Source organism: Apteryx mantelli, chromosome 8 (assembly GCF_036417845.1).
Source record: "Apteryx mantelli isolate bAptMan1 chromosome 8, bAptMan1.hap1, whole genome shotgun sequence".
NCBI classification, from domain to species: Eukaryota; Metazoa; Chordata; class Aves; order Apterygiformes; family Apterygidae; genus Apteryx; species Apteryx mantelli.
The window spans coordinates 30,080,172-30,097,490 of NC_089985.1; the positions used below are offsets into that span (position 1 = coordinate 30,080,172).

General features: G+C 45.0%; 1 protein-coding gene and 1 long non-coding RNA gene across 7 annotated transcripts in view; one reads left to right on the forward strand and one right to left on the reverse strand.

The window, feature by feature from the left end:
• The window catches only part of LOC136992515 (uncharacterized), a 29,201-nt gene extending 22,646 nt beyond the window's left edge, over positions 1-6,555 (reverse strand). Inside the window, exon 1 of the long non-coding RNA XR_010884801.1 lies at positions 6,339-6,555. This is a non-coding gene — a long non-coding RNA (uncharacterized lncRNA). The remainder of the gene's footprint in view (positions 1-6,338) is intronic.
• Positions 6,556-7,497: 942 nt separating this feature from the next.
• PTPRF (protein tyrosine phosphatase receptor type F) overlaps positions 7,498-17,319 on the forward strand; it is a 398,429-nt gene continuing 388,607 nt past the window's right edge. For 3 of the 6 annotated variants that reach the window (XM_067301063.1, XM_067301065.1, XM_067301066.1), the window contains exon 1: positions 7,498-7,589. The gene's annotated coding sequence lies outside the window, so the exon portion shown is untranslated. The remainder of the gene's footprint in view (positions 7,590-17,319) is intronic. The other 3 variants (XM_067301067.1, XM_067301068.1, XM_067301064.1) reach the window with 2 other exon arrangements.

Sequence of the window (17,319 nt, forward strand, 5' to 3'; positions counted from 1 at the left end):
CACAAAAGCAAAAGTTGTGCTTAAGGGCTGTACCTTTCTGTTAGAATTGTGATGGAAAGGTTTGTTAAAATTTATTCCCTGAAATGCTGAGTATCTTTAATAGGAAACTTATAACTTCCCTGATGCATAAAACAGCCCTTGCAGCTGATGTCTGAAGTGCTCAGAAGACTGCACCTGTTATTCCAACAGAGGTGACCTCTGAAACAAGAAAGCCATTCTATATAAACACTGAGCTAAGTGACTTTCCCCATGTCTCCTCAAATAACACCCAAATATCTTTTCTTGTCAAAGTCTTGCACTTGTCCCATAGTATACACAGTAAATCATGACAACCAGTGACTTATTTGAAGGCTGGAGCCCAAAGCAAGAGGCGCTGGTGCTGAAAGAAGTTTAACCAGTCACCGACCTCTAAAATATTAAGCCATAAAATACAAATCTATTTTTACAAAAGCAGTTTTAAATGTCCTGTCAAGACAGCTGGTTCCTGTTGGGTTTTTTTGGCCCCCCTCCTATTGGGGTGGGGGGAGGTGACAAGGAGGTAGGGGGTGGAGTGAAGGGTGAAAGGAATGAATTAAAGAAAAAATACTCATTAAGGAATAACTTCATTTTACTTTTTTAATACATACACATCCTTCTGTAAAAGCATAGCAAAATTCTGGGAAGCATTTATGTCCTTTTCAAGCTCATAAGACTAAGTGTCACATATCCCTCATTCTGGCCTCTTCCCAGGTGAAAATTTTGCCCAGCGAGAGCTGTGAGGATTACTCACTTGCACAGACCAGAGGGAGAATGCTGCTCCATGCTTGTACCCAGGACTGCAGAAGTTAATCCCACCATAGTCATGCTTTATAGCACTATAATTTTCCACTGTAACTGTGATACTTCCATGCTGTTCATATGTAGCAAGGACTAAAATCTGGTCTTTGCACAGAGCCGGATGCTGGGCTTCACACAGAGAAAATACACCATGGGTTATAAGAGGAATAGATAAAATTCAGCAGCATAATTCTAGTTCTGCCAAGTTCATGGCTGCCTATAGCACTCAAGGCCAACTATAGCACCGCTAATAGTTTAACCACAAAATCCAAACATTCACTTTTATGGTTGGGCTGGTCCCCAAAACCTGCCTCTGGGCGTGACTGGAGAAGACTGGAGTGGCCAAATTCTGCTGCTTGCTTTCTTTGTAGACCTCTGCTTTAGAGCAGAGCCACAGTGACTGTGCTGTGCCTGAGGGTTCCTACGACCCTTCCAACTCCTACCTTGCAGTTTGCATATAAAAGTCTGAGATTATCTGATGTGGGAACAATATTTCCATCATCTTCAGGATTACAGCTCTCAAACACTGAGGTAAGAAAATGTGACTTCCTGTTTATTACATCTTGAAAATTTCAGGATCAGGTCTTCCAAGTTAGAAAGAAAATTTGGTAAACAGCAATCACGTCAGCTCCTTTTGGGATCTAATAGTCAATCCAATATATATTTCCTGTTTGCCTGTCATCTGTAGCAACAGAGCTGCAGTCAGGGTGATCCTTCTCTCCATTATACTTACAGTCTCTGGTCTTCAAATTACCTCTTTATCTTATGTGACTGTTGTCAGAGGGTGCTGCTGCATATATAACCAAGGGCAGAATCCACACTGCAATCAGGAAGTTAGTCAATGATGCATACAAAGAAAAGCACTAGCTTTGCAATCCTACAAAATATTAAAAGCTGGTAAGAGGCACAGTTATTTGACTAAGTAGCAGCCATTTGGGCAGAATCATTTTTGGCACAGAGTACTTCGAGATACTTCCCTTGCTTTAACATGAAACATTCTGTATTACTTCATCTGCTACTTGGTTGTGGGCTGAAAATTTGAGGTGTTTTTTTATTGCAGAAAGAGGGTGTGGAAAAGTTTAGTCAGCATAAAAACTTAACCTCTCTAACAAGGTCTATAAATTTGCTACAAGGATAAGTCATCGCCACTCTCTTTCCTGTCTAAATGCTTATAAGGACAAGCATTTAATCAAAACCCCACTCTTGCACCCATGAGCTGTGTTAGTGGCATTCCTCATCTAGTACTTAGAGCACAACTTGAAATTTTAAAACAGAATTGTTTCTAAGGTGTCCGAACATAGTCTCCACTATTGTCTTAACTGCTTCATGCCTTCTTTATAAATGCTTTCAACATGTTCTGAAAACTAAATATAAAGAAGTAGACAGGATTAAAAATTAAAATGAAAAAAAGGATTGGGCTGAAATTACAGTTTCCAGTAGATACTGCTTTTACTAGTGTGAAAGCAAGGAGGGGAGCTTGCAGTCCCCAGATGGATTTTCTGACAAGGCTGAAATTAACTACGAGCTTTGATCAAATATCAGGAATCACTTCTCAACATTTGTCAGGGAGGAAAAAAACACTTCTTCCCCACAGCAAGTACAAAAGCCCAGTCACTTTGCAAATCTGGGCCGGGCTAACAGTGCTGCCATTAAACAACTTGGGCTTGTTTGAAAATCACGGTCCCTTCCTTCCCAGTTTGCCATGATCTGAAAGCTTGTGCTTTGAATTCGCAGGGGGCTATAAAAGCCAGTGGGCATTGACCAGGCTCAGAGTCTTTCAAAATGTTGGAGATGAACTGTTCTCTGGCACATAGCACTGGGTTCGGGCGACTGATTTCACTTCACTGTTCTGCCATAGGCTCCTGTGTGACATTAGTTAAGTCAATTAGCTGCTGTGTGCATCTGTTTTTCATCTCTAAAAGGGGGACTGTACTAATTTCCTACATCACAGAAATCCTGTGAGGATAAATATATTAGTTTAGGAAGCGCTCAAATACTAGTGTGATTAGTGCTCTTCTCCATTTCTTTGACAGACTGTATTTTGCAGCCTGGAAACCTGTGGTCAGCCAGACCATAAAGGATCAGCACGGAGGACCACCAGAGTAACTCTTAAATTGGCTAAGCACAGACACCATTGTAACGACTTCTCAGAGATCTGACAAAAAGGGGAGTAGAGACCACTTCACTGGCAAGCTTGTTGTACTTAGAAATTGCTTTCTTTAACTTATATGTACATGATGATTTCTAGTGATTTAAGTTCCTCTTTCCATTTCCATTTATTAAGGATTAGAGAAAGACAGTGAACTGACCTTTTGGGGGCTTGAACATGTGGACACCATGCTGCAAAGGATAATTATTCACCTGTAATTCTGCTTTTTTGAACAAGTGACTGCGTTCTTACCTTTGGGAGACATCTTCCATGACACAGTTGCCATTACGTCTACCAGATTTCAGCCCTTTGCAGAAGTAGCAAGTCATTTCAATTTTAGTACCAGTGACCAGTACCTCAGGCCCTTCCTCTATCATGTTTTATTCAGTCAGGAACTAGAAAACTTTTCCCATTTAATAGATGCCCAAAGTATACTTGCATGCTAGGAATAAATTGTCAAGTTGTGTGCTTTTTTGGGGGTATTTGCAGTGAACTTACCATTCTGCTTTATAATGAGGAAAAAGAGGTAAATAAACAAAAATGAATTACTAGAATTATTATTCATGCTTATGTCTTCGTAGTATCTCTAAGGCATCAGTCAAGAGGGGAGCTTCACTGTGTTAAGCACTATGCAAAGCCACAGCAAGAGAGAGCACATATCCTAAACTGATCTATTCAGGCTGTTGGTATAAATGACGATGGAAGGGAAAGAAAATTGTACCTTCATTACAGAACAACTAGGTAAGGAACAGAGAACTTAAAAGGCCTTGACCAGTCACACTGGCTGGTGGTTGAGTCAAGAAATGGAAGCAAATACCACTGTAGCATGTGTCTGTGCTTTTATAAGACTGACTTGTGTTTCTTCAATCAAGTACAATTTGTAGCATTGCAAAATGAAGGACAAGTTGTTATCCCCAGATTAAAGACACCAGAGACCAGACAACCTCATGTTGTGGATGAAAAAGTTTCAGGGCCGTCTCCACAAGGCCACAGTTTCTTTAGTCAGGGAAGAACGGAAATGGGCAAGACAGAATTTTGTATTTGGAGCAAAACAGAGAATTCTAATGATTCTGTCTTTGAAGGAAATAAAAGAGGATTGGGGGTAATATTGAAAAAATGGTGGGCAGTCAGAGTCAAGGCCATATGGTCCTCAAGCTGCGCTGTCAAGCAGATCTACAGATGGAGACGTATTATCTTACATTAGCACAGAGTTGAGCGTTGCACTAGGCGCTTGTGAAACAGACCAGAAGACCTGACAATACAATCGACAATTATTACAAAACTGGGTGAGAAGAAGTCATCAGCAAATATACTCTCCATAATAAGAAACAGTTGGAGAAAGTTTCTGATAGGCTCTCCAGCTTATAGATCCAATACAAAATATTTAGCAAGTTTAGGAACACCTGAAATGAGCAGGAAAGTTGTTCTGACAAGCCTCAAAAAAATCTGAATCCTGGTCTTTCGATTTTATACTATTATGTTAAAGGTAAGCAAACCCCATCCCACAGCATCTATCCACGAGCCTGCTATCAAATGACACACATGACAGGAATATGGGTGTATATGTTTGCTCTGGAGATCTGGATCAGAGGGAAGGAAGAGCTACTGGGAGTTTAACCAAGAACAGTGACCTCCAAACTAGATGCTGCAAACACAAACTGAGACTTTGTTTTCCAAAAAGCTTGCCATTGAAATGGCTAGATCGGCTGAAGTCATGAGAGATACAGAAATGAAACAACACAGTGCTATATGAAAGCTGACAGATCAAACTCAGGGATCATCCTTAGGACCCTGTGCACCCCCCACTGTAGTATAGCTCTGGTGACAACATGCCAGGGCATCCTGTACTATGCAAACGGCTTAGGCCAATGTCTCTGCTTTGGGGAACAGCAGACCACCATTGCAAAATCCTTGAATACATGGAGGACAAACTGTCAGGACAAACTGGGTAACACTGACCCAGAGCACCAATGCCTATTGGGCTTATGCTATTCACAGTCTTCCAAGTGTTTACATAGTGAAGACATTAAATGTACAAGGCAATACTACAGCATTTTGGGTGGTAGCTGTATGTGAAAACTCTTTGTTTCATGATGCTGATGATTAATGGTTTACACCCATGGCTTACACCCATCGGACAATCATTTACCTACAAGTCTTGGCTAGAAGCTCCAGGGCATCAAAAGTTTATGAGGCAGTTCTGTGTCAGTCACACGAGCCCAGATTTGTAATGGTGTTTAGGAACCTGCATCTTTAGGTGTCTAAAAACATCTTAAAAATCTGTCCCAAAGAACAGCCCAACATTTCAGTGTCTCCACTCATAAATTTTTAAGCAGCTGACAAGATTAGCAAGGGAGCATTAAACCACAAATCCTCCATTTTCAAGCAACATAAACAGCTTATTGCTTCCAAAGAAAATGAACAGGGGTTGGCTGATGTGACCCACCTTAAACTCGCCAATATTGCTGTGGCATGAGCTGAGGGAACTGACTCCCTCTTGCAGCTCTGTGAGTTCCTGCTCTCTAGTAAGGATCTCCTATAGTCTTGTGCTCTGAAGCATCCTGAAGCATATCCAAATTTTAATACAGAGAGTAGAACCCATGGGCACTTTGGCAGTGTAGCGTGGCACTAAGCCAGCAACACTTACTCTAAGCTCCATGGCCTCACTGTGTTATGCACAGAAGGGCTGTTTTGCAGCAGCATTTGGATACTGAGTAGGAAGGGAAATATCTCGCAACCCAAGGGCTTTCCTGTGTCAGAGCTTCTCTCCATGAGGCAGAAAGGTAAGACTGGCGCTTCAGATGCTTAGTTTAAGGAAGACCCGAGTGAAGCATGATGCACTGAACAGAAATCAGACTCCCTGGAGTCATGTTCAGGGATGTGAAGCACAGTGCTCCTCAGAGGGCTTGAAGCAACAGCTCCGGGACAGAGGAAGAACCTTGTCAACTCTGCAAAGTATTCTGTGGCTCTTAACACAACACTGGTGAAATCTAGATGAGAGGACAACGTGAAAAAATCCTCAGAGAAATGCAGTTACCACGCATGAGAAGAAATCCTGGAGACCACAGAGGAAGAAATTAACCTGCCGTGGGAAATGCCACCACAGTCCAAGTGCAGCATGCAGAGGAGAACCGCACCACAGCCAAACTCAGTGCTATTGCTTACTCTGATGCAATATCAGCACCTACGAAAGATTGGGCAACGAACCAAAGAGAACCAAAATAATCAGTGCAGTTGACTTACTTAACCCTTCAGCCATCTTAAAAGCCCAGAAAAAAAACACCTCCATTAAACCATTTCTAAATTCAGGGGATTACATGGGAAAAAAATAAGAACACAAATAATTAAGCAGCTAAAGAAACAGCATGCTTACTAAATGCATAGGCTGAAACAACTCTCAATAGCCGCAGCTCCTTAACGAAACATGGTCAGAATGATCATAAATCGCGGTAGGTCCAAGAGTGGTGTCCACTGCCTGTGCTGCAGAGGTTGACGGTTTCTGGAAGGGTGGAAGCTGGGGTTTATCTCCCACGGAGACACCCGCAGAGGGCAATCTTGTCAGCACAGGCCTGTCACGGGACGTGCACTGCCCTACGCCTTAATCCCATTACGTGGGAACGCCCAAGCAGGAACGCGGAGAGGTCGCCATGGCCGGTCCGGTGCCTCCGTCTCACCAGGCTGCGCCGGCGGCCACCGGTCAGCTCGGGGCCGGGAGCGGGGTCCGCCCCGAGGCCGGCAGGCTCCCCGCGGCCGCCGCTCGCCGGCAATGGCGCCGCGCAGCCCCTCGCCCGGGCGGCCCCTTGGCTCACCGGCCTCCGACCTGCGCGACGATTAATATTTGAGCCACCTGTTAATATTTAGCACCCGGGTGCGGGGCAGGCAGCACAGCTCGCACTCGCGTCGCCGCTGCGGGGCGAGCGCAGACCCGCGCGGCTCTGCCCGACCACCGTGACGCCGCCGCCGCCAGGGCCCAGACGCCAGGGCCCCGCCGGCACCTCACGGCCCCGGCGCCCCAGCCGCGCCGCCCAGTGGCGGGGAGGGCGGCGAGGCCGCGCCGACCCCCGCGCCGAGGCCGGGGCCGGGACCGGGGCCCTCGCGGCGGCGGCGGCGGCGGCGCCTCGCGAGCGCCCGCGCGGGCCGCGCCCTCTTCGCCGCCCCGCCCCGCCCCGCCCCGCCGCGGCGGCCGCCCCCCGCCCCCGCCCACACCTGGCCGGGGCGGGCCCTGCCCGCCGGCTGCGGGCCGACTCGGCGGGCGGGCGGCAGCGCAGCGAGCGCAGGCCGCGGCGGACGGGGCCGGGGCCGGCCCGGAGCAGCGCCGCGCCGCGGGGCCGAGCGGCGGCCAGGCGGGCCGGGCCGCGCTGCGCAGCCCAGCCCAGCCCAGCCCAGCCCAGGTGAGCCCGCGGGCGGCAGGTGGCGGCGCGGCGGCGGCCAGGCGGCGGGGCGGGCGCGGCGCGCGGCCCCGGCGGGGGCGGGCTGGCGGCGGCGGCGCGCGCGGAGCGCGGTCCCGCGCGGCGGCGGCGGCTGAGGGAGGAGCGGAGCGGAGCCGCCGGGCGGTCGGCGGGGAGCGGGCGGTTCTCGCGCGGCGCCGGAGGCAGCATGCGGGCGGCGGAGCCCCGGAGCCCCGGTAAGTGGCTCGGCCGCGGCGCCTTCCCCGCCCGCGGCGCGGCGGGCTCGTCTCCGGGGAGCCGCCAAACTCCGCCGCCTGTTGAGCCCGCGCCCCGCCGCGGCCCCGGGGCCGCCCTGCGCTGCGCCGCGCCGCCCGCCGCGGCCGCCGCGCGACCGGGACTCCCGCCCGCCGCGGCCGCCACGCGGTGCCCGCTCGCCGCCGGCTGCGCCCCGCGGCGCCTCCGCGGCCCGGCGGGAGGGCGGCGGTGCCGCCGGGCGGGGGCCCCCGCGCGGCGCGGGCGCTGCCGGGCACCTGCCGGCGCTGCGCCGCGGGCCGGGGCGGCGGCGGCGGCGGCGGGGCGCGGGGCTCGGCACCGCGGCGGGACCCCCGGGGGGCTCCGCCGCGCGGGGCGGGCGGGCTCCCCTCGGTGGGACCGCGGCGTGTGTGTGTGTGCGTATGTGTGTGTGCAGCGCCGTGCACCGCGGGGGTGGTGTGTGTGTCCGTGTGTCCTTCCGTCCGACGCCCGGGGTGCAGCGCCGCGCTCCGCGGCGGGGCGGCGGATGTCCCGCGGGGTGCAGCGCCGTGCACCGGGGCCGCGTGTCCGTCCCGCGGGGTGCAGCGCCGCGGGGCCGGGAGGCCTGCGCGGGGGGCGCGGGCTGCCGGCGGCGGCCTCCCGGGGCGAGAACAAAGGGCTCCGCGGGGAGGCGGGAGCCCTGCGCGCCCGCGGGGGCCGCCGCCGCACCTGGGGAGGGAAGTTCCCCAGATTAAAATAAATAAATAAATAAAATCAAGAAAAAAAATTAAATCACCGTATAAAGCGCTTTCCCCCCGTGTGCGTCGCCCAAGGCGGGCCTCCGCGGGGAGGCAAACTTCAGCCGCGGGCCCCGGGCCGGGACTCCCCAGCCCTCGGCGCCCGGGCGGCGCTCGGGGGTGTCCGGGCGCCGCCGCCCCCCGGCGCCGGGGCGCGGGCGGTGCGGTGCGGTGCGAGGCGGCGGATCCCGGCGCGGGCGCAAGCAGCGGACGAGCAGCGGTTTGTAGCGTAGACGGAGGTGGGGGATGCCGCAAGTGAATGCGTTCGCTTTTCCGATATTCTCAGTATCCAGAAACTGTTTTAAAATCCCACTTCCAGCAGTTTAAGTACCTAGCATAAATTAATAAAAACAAAACGTATTTCCACGCTATTAAACAAAGATCTGTTCTTACCAGCCTCTTATACAGAAAAGATGTACTCGGGTTCCGGGAGACTGACTGGGGCAGCTGTTTTAAAGCATTTTGGAGTTTTGTATTTATTTCAGATGTAACCAAATGAAGCTGTATTGTCAATATCAAATAAAATGTTCTCATGTCAAGTATAGAATTGAGCTATAAAAAGGTGATTTAGTCTGAAGGTAAAAAGCTTCAAATGCAAGTTATGCTGAATATTTGCTGTTTTAGACATTTCTGAGGGCACTTAACCTGAGTGAGGAAGGAAAGCAAATACAGTTTCCTTATTCTGCTTGTATAACCACCTTTGTTCATTTCCTTTCAAAGTGAATGTTAGTGAAATGACAAATTTAATTTCAGATTCCTAAGGGCCTAGGCTGTAAATGACCGGTATCTGCATCTGGTTACTGGGTGATTGTTCCAAGTCTGCCCATGTGGTTTTAAAAACAGCTTTTTAAATAAAGTACATTGCACTCCTTAGGATAATGCAGGAAATGCTTGGCTCACAAGAACAGTTTTATGGAGAGAGCAAGTGTACTTTAATCCTGATTTTATTATTTCTGCCATGGTGGTTAGCTGTGGGTCGGAAAACTTAGAAGTAATATATCCGTATGTTAAAGTGCATGATCAGCAGTTTGAAGTTGGTAAGCAAGAAGAGAAATCTGCATGGCAAAACAGCCAGTTTGTGTGATCTGGATGTGCTGCGGGTGACCGTGTTGGATTATTTAAGGTCTGAATTTCTGTCTTTGACCCACCATGCTAATGTGCGAGTTTCTCAGTGTACGTCACTGGCATGCGTCCTGGTCGTTGAAACAGGATGCAGCATGACCATACACGCGAAGGGGTTAAAACAGCTTATGGCTGAAGAGTTAATGCATCAGTTCAGCTCAAGAGATTTTTATAATTCAGCTTAGTTACAAATATTGCCATCTGCCCTTTTCTTTGCCTGTACGTGTACATAAACATATCTTGGATAAGTACTGGTTGGGGCTCTTAGCAGAATAGCAGAAGCCATAGATAACACTTTATTCTCATATATGTTCCCATTGAAAATGTCAGCTGCTGGGAAATCAAAGTAGAACTTCCTACATTGGTGTCTTTATTTGGTTGTGGATTGGGAGGTATGCAGGTATTAAAAAAATTTTTTTTTTTTTTTTAAACCTTTAAGTCCAGCTTTTTGGAACATTTTACTGGCTTCTCTGCTTTTGCCAATGGCAGTTATCTAAGCTTGTGATTATAAGGAAAAAGATCTAAGGTTGTGGGTAACGGAGAAGAAATGTTTTCCTCTTTGTGTCCACATAATGCAGGGCTGTGGGAAGATATGCTTAATGAGGATGATTATTGCTGTGGCTTTCCATAAATCCACTTGTAATGGAGGGTTTGTACAGTTACTTCTGAATCTGTACATTTAAAAACTGCAAATAGCGATAATGGAGTTGGCTAATAGCAGACTGTCAAGTAAGTGCAATCCTTGTGATAACGTTCAGCCATAGATCTCCATTTAAGTATTACTTTTAAGCAGAAAATGTTTCTTGTAAGGTCATAGTATATGCAGTTTGGAGGGAAGAAAAAAAACAGTTGTTGCTGCCTTTTTGTTCCTTCCTTTCTTGAATCTTAACCAGCTAACTTTTTAATTGTAGGAAGGATATTTTTTCTCTCCAGTTTTATATCAGTTTGCAGAAGATCTACAATTCAGTAGATCCATTTGATTTGAAATTTAGATAGAGAGGAGTAACAATAACCATCTTTAACAAACTCATTACAGATGTCTATCCCAGTACTAAATGTGTAGCTGCACGCTTTGTAGTGCAGCTTTCACACATGCAATTTAAAAAAGTTGAGACTTTGCCTTTATGAAGAATTGTAAACTTCCCTATAAAGTGTTAGTGAGCTGAATGCCACTAGGCAAAGAGTTTCAGCTCATCTTGTTAATAATATTATAAAGGACAAACCTTTGTATTTCAGATTTGAAGGACCTTTTTTTTTTTCTGGTAACTCTTAAAATCCAAGTTTAAGAGTTAAATTACTCAAGTCCATTAGGCATCTTAAAAATAAAAAGCTGAAACTAAGATGATAGGGAAAACTTCAAATATGTTGTTCTGCCACAGTACAGAAGAATGTAAAATAGCCCATTCTCTTCAAATAAAGCACTCATAGTAGATAGTGAATAGTCCATATCGTATTTTGAATGAATGCAGTTTTAACTTATGTAGCTAAGAAATAGCTTTAGCACCAACTTGATGTATGGGTTGCTTATGTTTACTGTTTGGGAGAATTTATTAAGAAATACTTGTGATGCTCACCATAATTGCTTACCCTCCTTTAAAGAAATACATTAACTTTAACCTTTAATATGGTTGGTGAGGGCTTCTTAGATGAATTTACTTTTGCTCAAAATCTGGCTGCAAAAGTAAGCTTCATTTACGCAGATTCTAGTGCAGTGTTCAAATCCCAAATCTATGCTGCTTTTTCAGCAATAACTTACAATTGCATGGCGTGGTAGCTAACTGGAAAGTATTGCAAAACATATGTAAGAATACTGTCGTACAAACTCTAAAACTGAAGAATGACTCATTACACCAGTGCTATATCAAATTCTATCTATACGCAAGGTTTAAATGACAAGTTTACTTTAGGCAAGGAATATGCAATTTTCTTGTACTCTTTCTTCATCTAATGTCATTTGAGCTTAATGAAATGGGAAATGTGGGCATACAGGAGGCACCAGTTGTAGAGCCAAGCAGTGCTGGTTCCCTTTGCTCATTAAAGCTCTACAATTTGTGAAGATGATAGAGACATAGCTTCTCTGTATATTAGAAACCAAGTTCATGGTATTGATGAACATCTTGAGATACTTGTTTCTTTTACTATAGCTAATACCAATTTGTTTCAGTGCATTTAATAACACTTGTTCTATTTTTGTTTTCTATAGGAGAGGTTACTTTTATTTTTAAGCAGTATAAACATTCATAGTTATATATTTTTTATTAGTTGAGTTTCTGACTGACATTTCAGCAATATTTTTGTGAATGTGAAATTCAGGGTACTAACACAGTGAAAATGGGATCATGTTCAGCATGGGAGAGGGGCTAATAATTGCAGAATAAAGAGGAAGAGAGTGCTTTCCACTGGAACAGCACAGGTTTTAGTCAAGCCTGTGACTTTGTTTTTGTGACTGTGATTTATTATTAGAAGTTTCACAGAGCTTTAGAGACTAATCCAGAGCTTGGAGATGGACAGGCTGCAGTGTGTGGCTTGTGATCTTTTTTATTTTTATTTTTTTCCTGAGATGAGATTACACTAAAAATATAGAAGATGTAAACACACAGTCACATCCTGTAGTGGGTTAGGAAGCATGTGTGAACTTGGAGGAGGGTAGGAAAGACCGTGGAGCAGAGATAACAGGATCTCTCGGCAGTGCCCTCGTGAAAACCCTGTGCGTGGGTTCTTGCGCCGTGGTTGCGTTGTCTTATCTGTATTTCGGTGGCGTCCTGTGGCGTGACAAGACAGCCAGAGGAAGCCTCACCTGCACGGGGCTGTCAGCCAGGAGAGCCCAGTCTTCACCCCGGCATTGGTGGGGAACTTCAAACTCTTTGCAGCCTCTTCTTTTAATTTCTGCTGTAGCCTTAATCCATTCTTAATCCATGAATCCTTTGTGCTTTCCTGTCATCGTTCTTGGCTATAAGGGAAGATAGAGCTCACCGTCCTCAGTGTTCACCTTGCATTCATCGTAAGAGCAGTATTGACCAGTATCTGCGAGTATTTTTACTTTCTTTAGAAAGGTCGAAGCCTCCTCAGACTCTAAAAGGAGCCGAAGGGAGGGCAGCTGGAGCATTTGCTATTTAATGTTAGTGTACACGCAGTGTATGTCTGTGCCTTACCAAAGAGATGATGAAGCAGGTCTTGCTCATTCAAAGGACTTTATAATCTGAGAATTTTCTCTAAAGATCAAAAATACAGAGATAAGTTTGAAACAGAGGATGGAAGCGATGTGAATACAAAGCCTGGTTGAGAGCAAAATTGATAAAATATCTCCTCATATCTGAGCTTGGTATTAGCAAAAAGTAGCCCTGTTTAGATGTTTTAATTAAATGCAATCCACTGTGTAGCTGAAATATGGAAATACTGTTCATCTATGAAAGGATAGGGTGGTCCCTCTCTTATTCTTGTCTTTCAACAGGCATAGAAGCTTCCAGTTTACAACCTGCCCAAAAGACATTTAATTCTTGGCACAAAATTTCAGCAGCTGGCAAGTGGGTAAGCACTTTTGTCCAGCCTTACTGAGAAAGAGAGGAATTATTTAGGTTGGCACAAGAAGTTTATAGTTGGGAGTTGTCAGATGAAATTGAGCAGAGAAAAAATGTGAAGACTGGGTATGTGACATTGCTTTTTCAAAGCTGTATTAGAAATCCCAACATTGCTAAAACTAAACAAAACATGTACAGGCTTTACTGTGGAGAGGAACCATCTATTGGCTTAATAGGCCTCTTTTCTTTATTTTTTCCTGTAAACGTAGTGATGGCACTGAATTGCATGTATGTATACAAAGGATAACATCTGTTCTATTTTATGAGATCCAGATAGCGTATTTGCTTTTTTATCCCTCCAGTGTATGGATTCTTCTTTTGTGTGTCATCCTAGCTGCTGAAGTCAGCCGGGTGCTTGAGCTGGGTAATATCTCTTCTCTTTTCAGAAGCAGGAAGTTATTCATGGGATGGTACTTGATTCTTCAGTTAGACTTCCTCACAAAATTCGGTCTTGGTGGCGTTTGGGAAAAACTATTATTTTTCTAGAGGCTTTTGCAAGTAGGGATGGAAGCGGGAATATTGCATGGCTCTTTTTTCAAAGGAGTTTTGGTAATCGTTGTATCAACACACTGGTTTTTCTGGATCAGCCTTGATGTATTTTCATAGGCTCATTAATTGGGAAGGTAGACAGATTCGAGAAGTATGAAAGGATAGTCTAGTGTTTGGATTTTATGGTATATACTTTAAAATAAAATTGTACTGTCTAGCAGGTGTTAGGCTTCTCATCTTTTATCTTGAAGTAGAACCATAGAAGTGGTGTGGTATTATAAAACCTTAGTCTTTTTGGGCACAATGTGTTAAGAAGGCATTGAGGTGTTAGGTACTTTTAAGACTTACGATGTCTTCAAGAGGGGAAAAAATTATCTTTTTTGGATGAAGTTTGATCAAAAAGTTTAGTCCAGTTGCCAGATTTGATCAAAAGTTTAGTCATTACAGAATCAAAAATTGTGTTTTATTTAAAATTCAGTGAGAGTTATGCTTGTACTTTTCATTATGTTTTAACTGCTTGTATTACACAGAATTTAAGAGAATATACAAGTTGGCTAGAAGAGGGACACAAAATCCAATCACATTTTCATGTCAAGGTTTAGTGAAATATGAAATATAATTAACATAAGGAAAATTAGCCTCTTAAAGCTATGAACTAGTAGGCGTGCAAATAATTTTGTAATATATATTCTCATTGGTTTTGTTGGACTGCTGTTGGGCACAGCCAGAGTTCTTGTGGAGTCAGAGTCCTGTGTGGAGTGTTTTAATCTTTGCACTATTATGCGGTAATAGATATACTTGTAAAAACATATTTAACCTGAGGTTGAAGTATGCATTTTTGAACATGCATTTTTGATACTGTTTCTGTTTGCTCACTGTAGCCTTGTGCAGGTAGCTTCCAGCTAATAAAGTGCAGATTTGAAGAATTGTGCCTAAGACGACAGGTATTTCAGCAGATTGTAGTGTTATTGCTTTAATTCCACCCCTTGACATTAAGATAAATTTATAAACTTTTGAAGGAAAGTAGTGTCACCTTCAGTATATTTGTGAGATTGAAATCTGATGCTAAAAGGGTCACTCTTCTTGCTGGTTTGATGAATTTTCCCTCAGTTCTGCCGTAGTTTTGGACCCCACAGAAGTATGCCTGGGGTGTAGTGTTACGCACGGATACCTGTTTGGAATCTTTTGCTTGGATTATGGGCTCAAAAAGATGCTCTGGAGTAGCACTTTCCTTCCTGAATTTCCTGACACGTGTCCCATTGCGGGGGGTTCCCTTCAGCCCAGCTCTGGGTCGGGGATCCCAGCTCCTCGCCCACCCAGGCTGGCACGGGGAGAGCTCCCAGATGCCCCTGGCGTGGATGTGATCTCAGCCACGCTTTTCTTTCTAGCTGCTGCAAAGTTCAGCTTTCTGCTGCTCTTTGCTGGGTTTCTGATCCGGTCGATGTGAGTGCGGGTTCTCGCTGCCCCTGTGTTAGACGGGGCTGGTGCCGTGCCTCGCGCAGACGAACCTCCCGACGGCTGCCCGCAGCGCTGTGCTTCTGCTCCGCTTTGTGTGCGGCTCATTTCCCCGGTTATCTGGGTCTGCAGCTGAGGCCCTGATTTCGAGGAGCACTTTTCACCTGTGTGCAGGAGAAATGCACAAACGTGTAACGTGCGCCTTGATGATAAAACTTCGACAGCTTTATGGGAGCAAGCTGTTATTCCTGATAATTGCGCTTGGCTCTTGCTATGTTTCTTACCTAAAGCTTTTACTTTGTAAACATTATCATAATAATAAAACGTGCTGTTATAATACCTCAGTGGCAATCTTTGCTTATATCTTTGGAAGAAGTAGAGTGCATGATTAATTATAGGAAGGAGGGGTCTGAAGGACTGTGTGGCAACAGGCTGTCATGCTCCTCTACTGATCCCCCCCCCCCCATTTGTCATAAAGCTGGACATCTCTTAAGATGCACATTTATTTTCTGAAGAGTGATTAAAGGCTTCTCTATTGGCCAAAACAACCTAGATTGATGGACAAATGCTGGGATCAGCATTTGGTCTCAACGACTTGGCCGCAGTCTCAAAATACACTAGAAATCATCAATTGTATTTTGTTTGCTTAGATCATTAGCTGTTCAAGGCAGGCACCATGGACATTGCACAGCAGTTATGTTGCTGGGAAGTATTTGTAAAGGTAAGTTTGAATTCAAGATATATAAATATTTCTTATTAATCTTTAAAGAGTAGTGCTTGGAAGACTAATGGCTTTTTTGATACTCTTAAGCATCATCTACAAGGAGCAAGTGAGGGATCTCCCGATCTCCTGTTTTTCTTTCTTTTTTTCTTTGTTATCTTTTTTTTTTTTAAATGTCTTTGAGCCTGTAGCTCTATTTTAAGTTGTTTTTGCATGTTATGAGAAATGCAGACATTCTGGTTTTGGAGTTTAGGTGATAGGGTGGGCTGACGCAACTGTATAGGTTTTAAATTGAGGATGAGCTCTCAGATATTGGCCGCCTTTATATCTGAAGTGAGTTAACAGTCTCTTGGATTCTAGTTGCACAGTGTAATTAAAATAAACACTATAATGCTAATCATTTATGTATTTTTGCCTGTGGGTGAAGTTTTAAATTAGAAGTAGCTATACTCTGGTGGAATTGGAATTTTTTTTTTTATTATTATTATTATAATGTTGCCTGTTTCCAGTCTGGTAATATTTCTGTGAGAGTGCATAAAAAATATTGCTAGGCAGATTTGTTTTTGTTTTTTATTACCTAATTGTATATTCTAGTAACAATGTAATTATTGCTTTTAACAAAAACTGCCTGACTCGAGTGTTTAATTCCATCAGACTCAAGCAGTTACTGATGAGGTGATAAATGATAGGTTGTATGTAGAAGTGGATTTGCAATTATTTGCTGCTTTGGGGGGGGAAAAATGATGTTTTGTTTCTGTCCAATGACTAATGTTGAAAATCAAAGCAGTGCACCAGATGTTTTTTCCAAGGACTGTGGTTCAAGGTCTCTCTTGTATGGAGGAGGGTTTCAACAGAGTTCGTCTCTTGGCTTTGAAGTTTCTCTCGCTTGTTGATGCAGCACTTCTCTAAATCTTCTATTCTGGACTTCTTTGTGAACGGGTTTTATGGAATACCTTGTTTCCCAACCATGTTTTTAATAGCTCTTCATTCATCAGACGGCTGGATGGGCTACAGGATTTTCATAGTGCAGCGTGAGAGCTTCTATTCCCTTCTGTTTATTTAATGGAATTAAAATAAGAATAAGTGTTTCTCTTTATTTGTTGATGTCTGATTAGGAATTAGTAGAAGAAACTGACTCACTGGTGTGATTAACGTTAGGTTTTGTTTCTCATGTATGAAAGGCCTCATTGTCTGAGTCTTTTCCTCCATAGTGCTCTGCCTAATCCTGCTGAAATCATTGTAACGACAACAGCGTTTGAGGCTCTTCTGCTAATTTTCCTGCATATTTAATAATACAGTTGAGAAAATTTCTCCTTGAAGGAGCAGTTGTTTCTAGTGCTGATTCTGCTGTCGCATTGTAGAGGTCTGTGGTAGCTTGCTAATAAGGTGGGCACTAGTTCTGGGGGAGGGAAAAAAGGTTCCCCTGAAAACTGATCTAATTTATATTACATTTGGGTTTCAGATCTGCACCTCATATTAGTCTTGTTTGTCACCTTTCTGCAGCCACAGTTGGAAGAGATGAGCTGCGCAGTCCTGATTTTAATAAAGGTGATTTTCCCCAAAATTTCTTAGA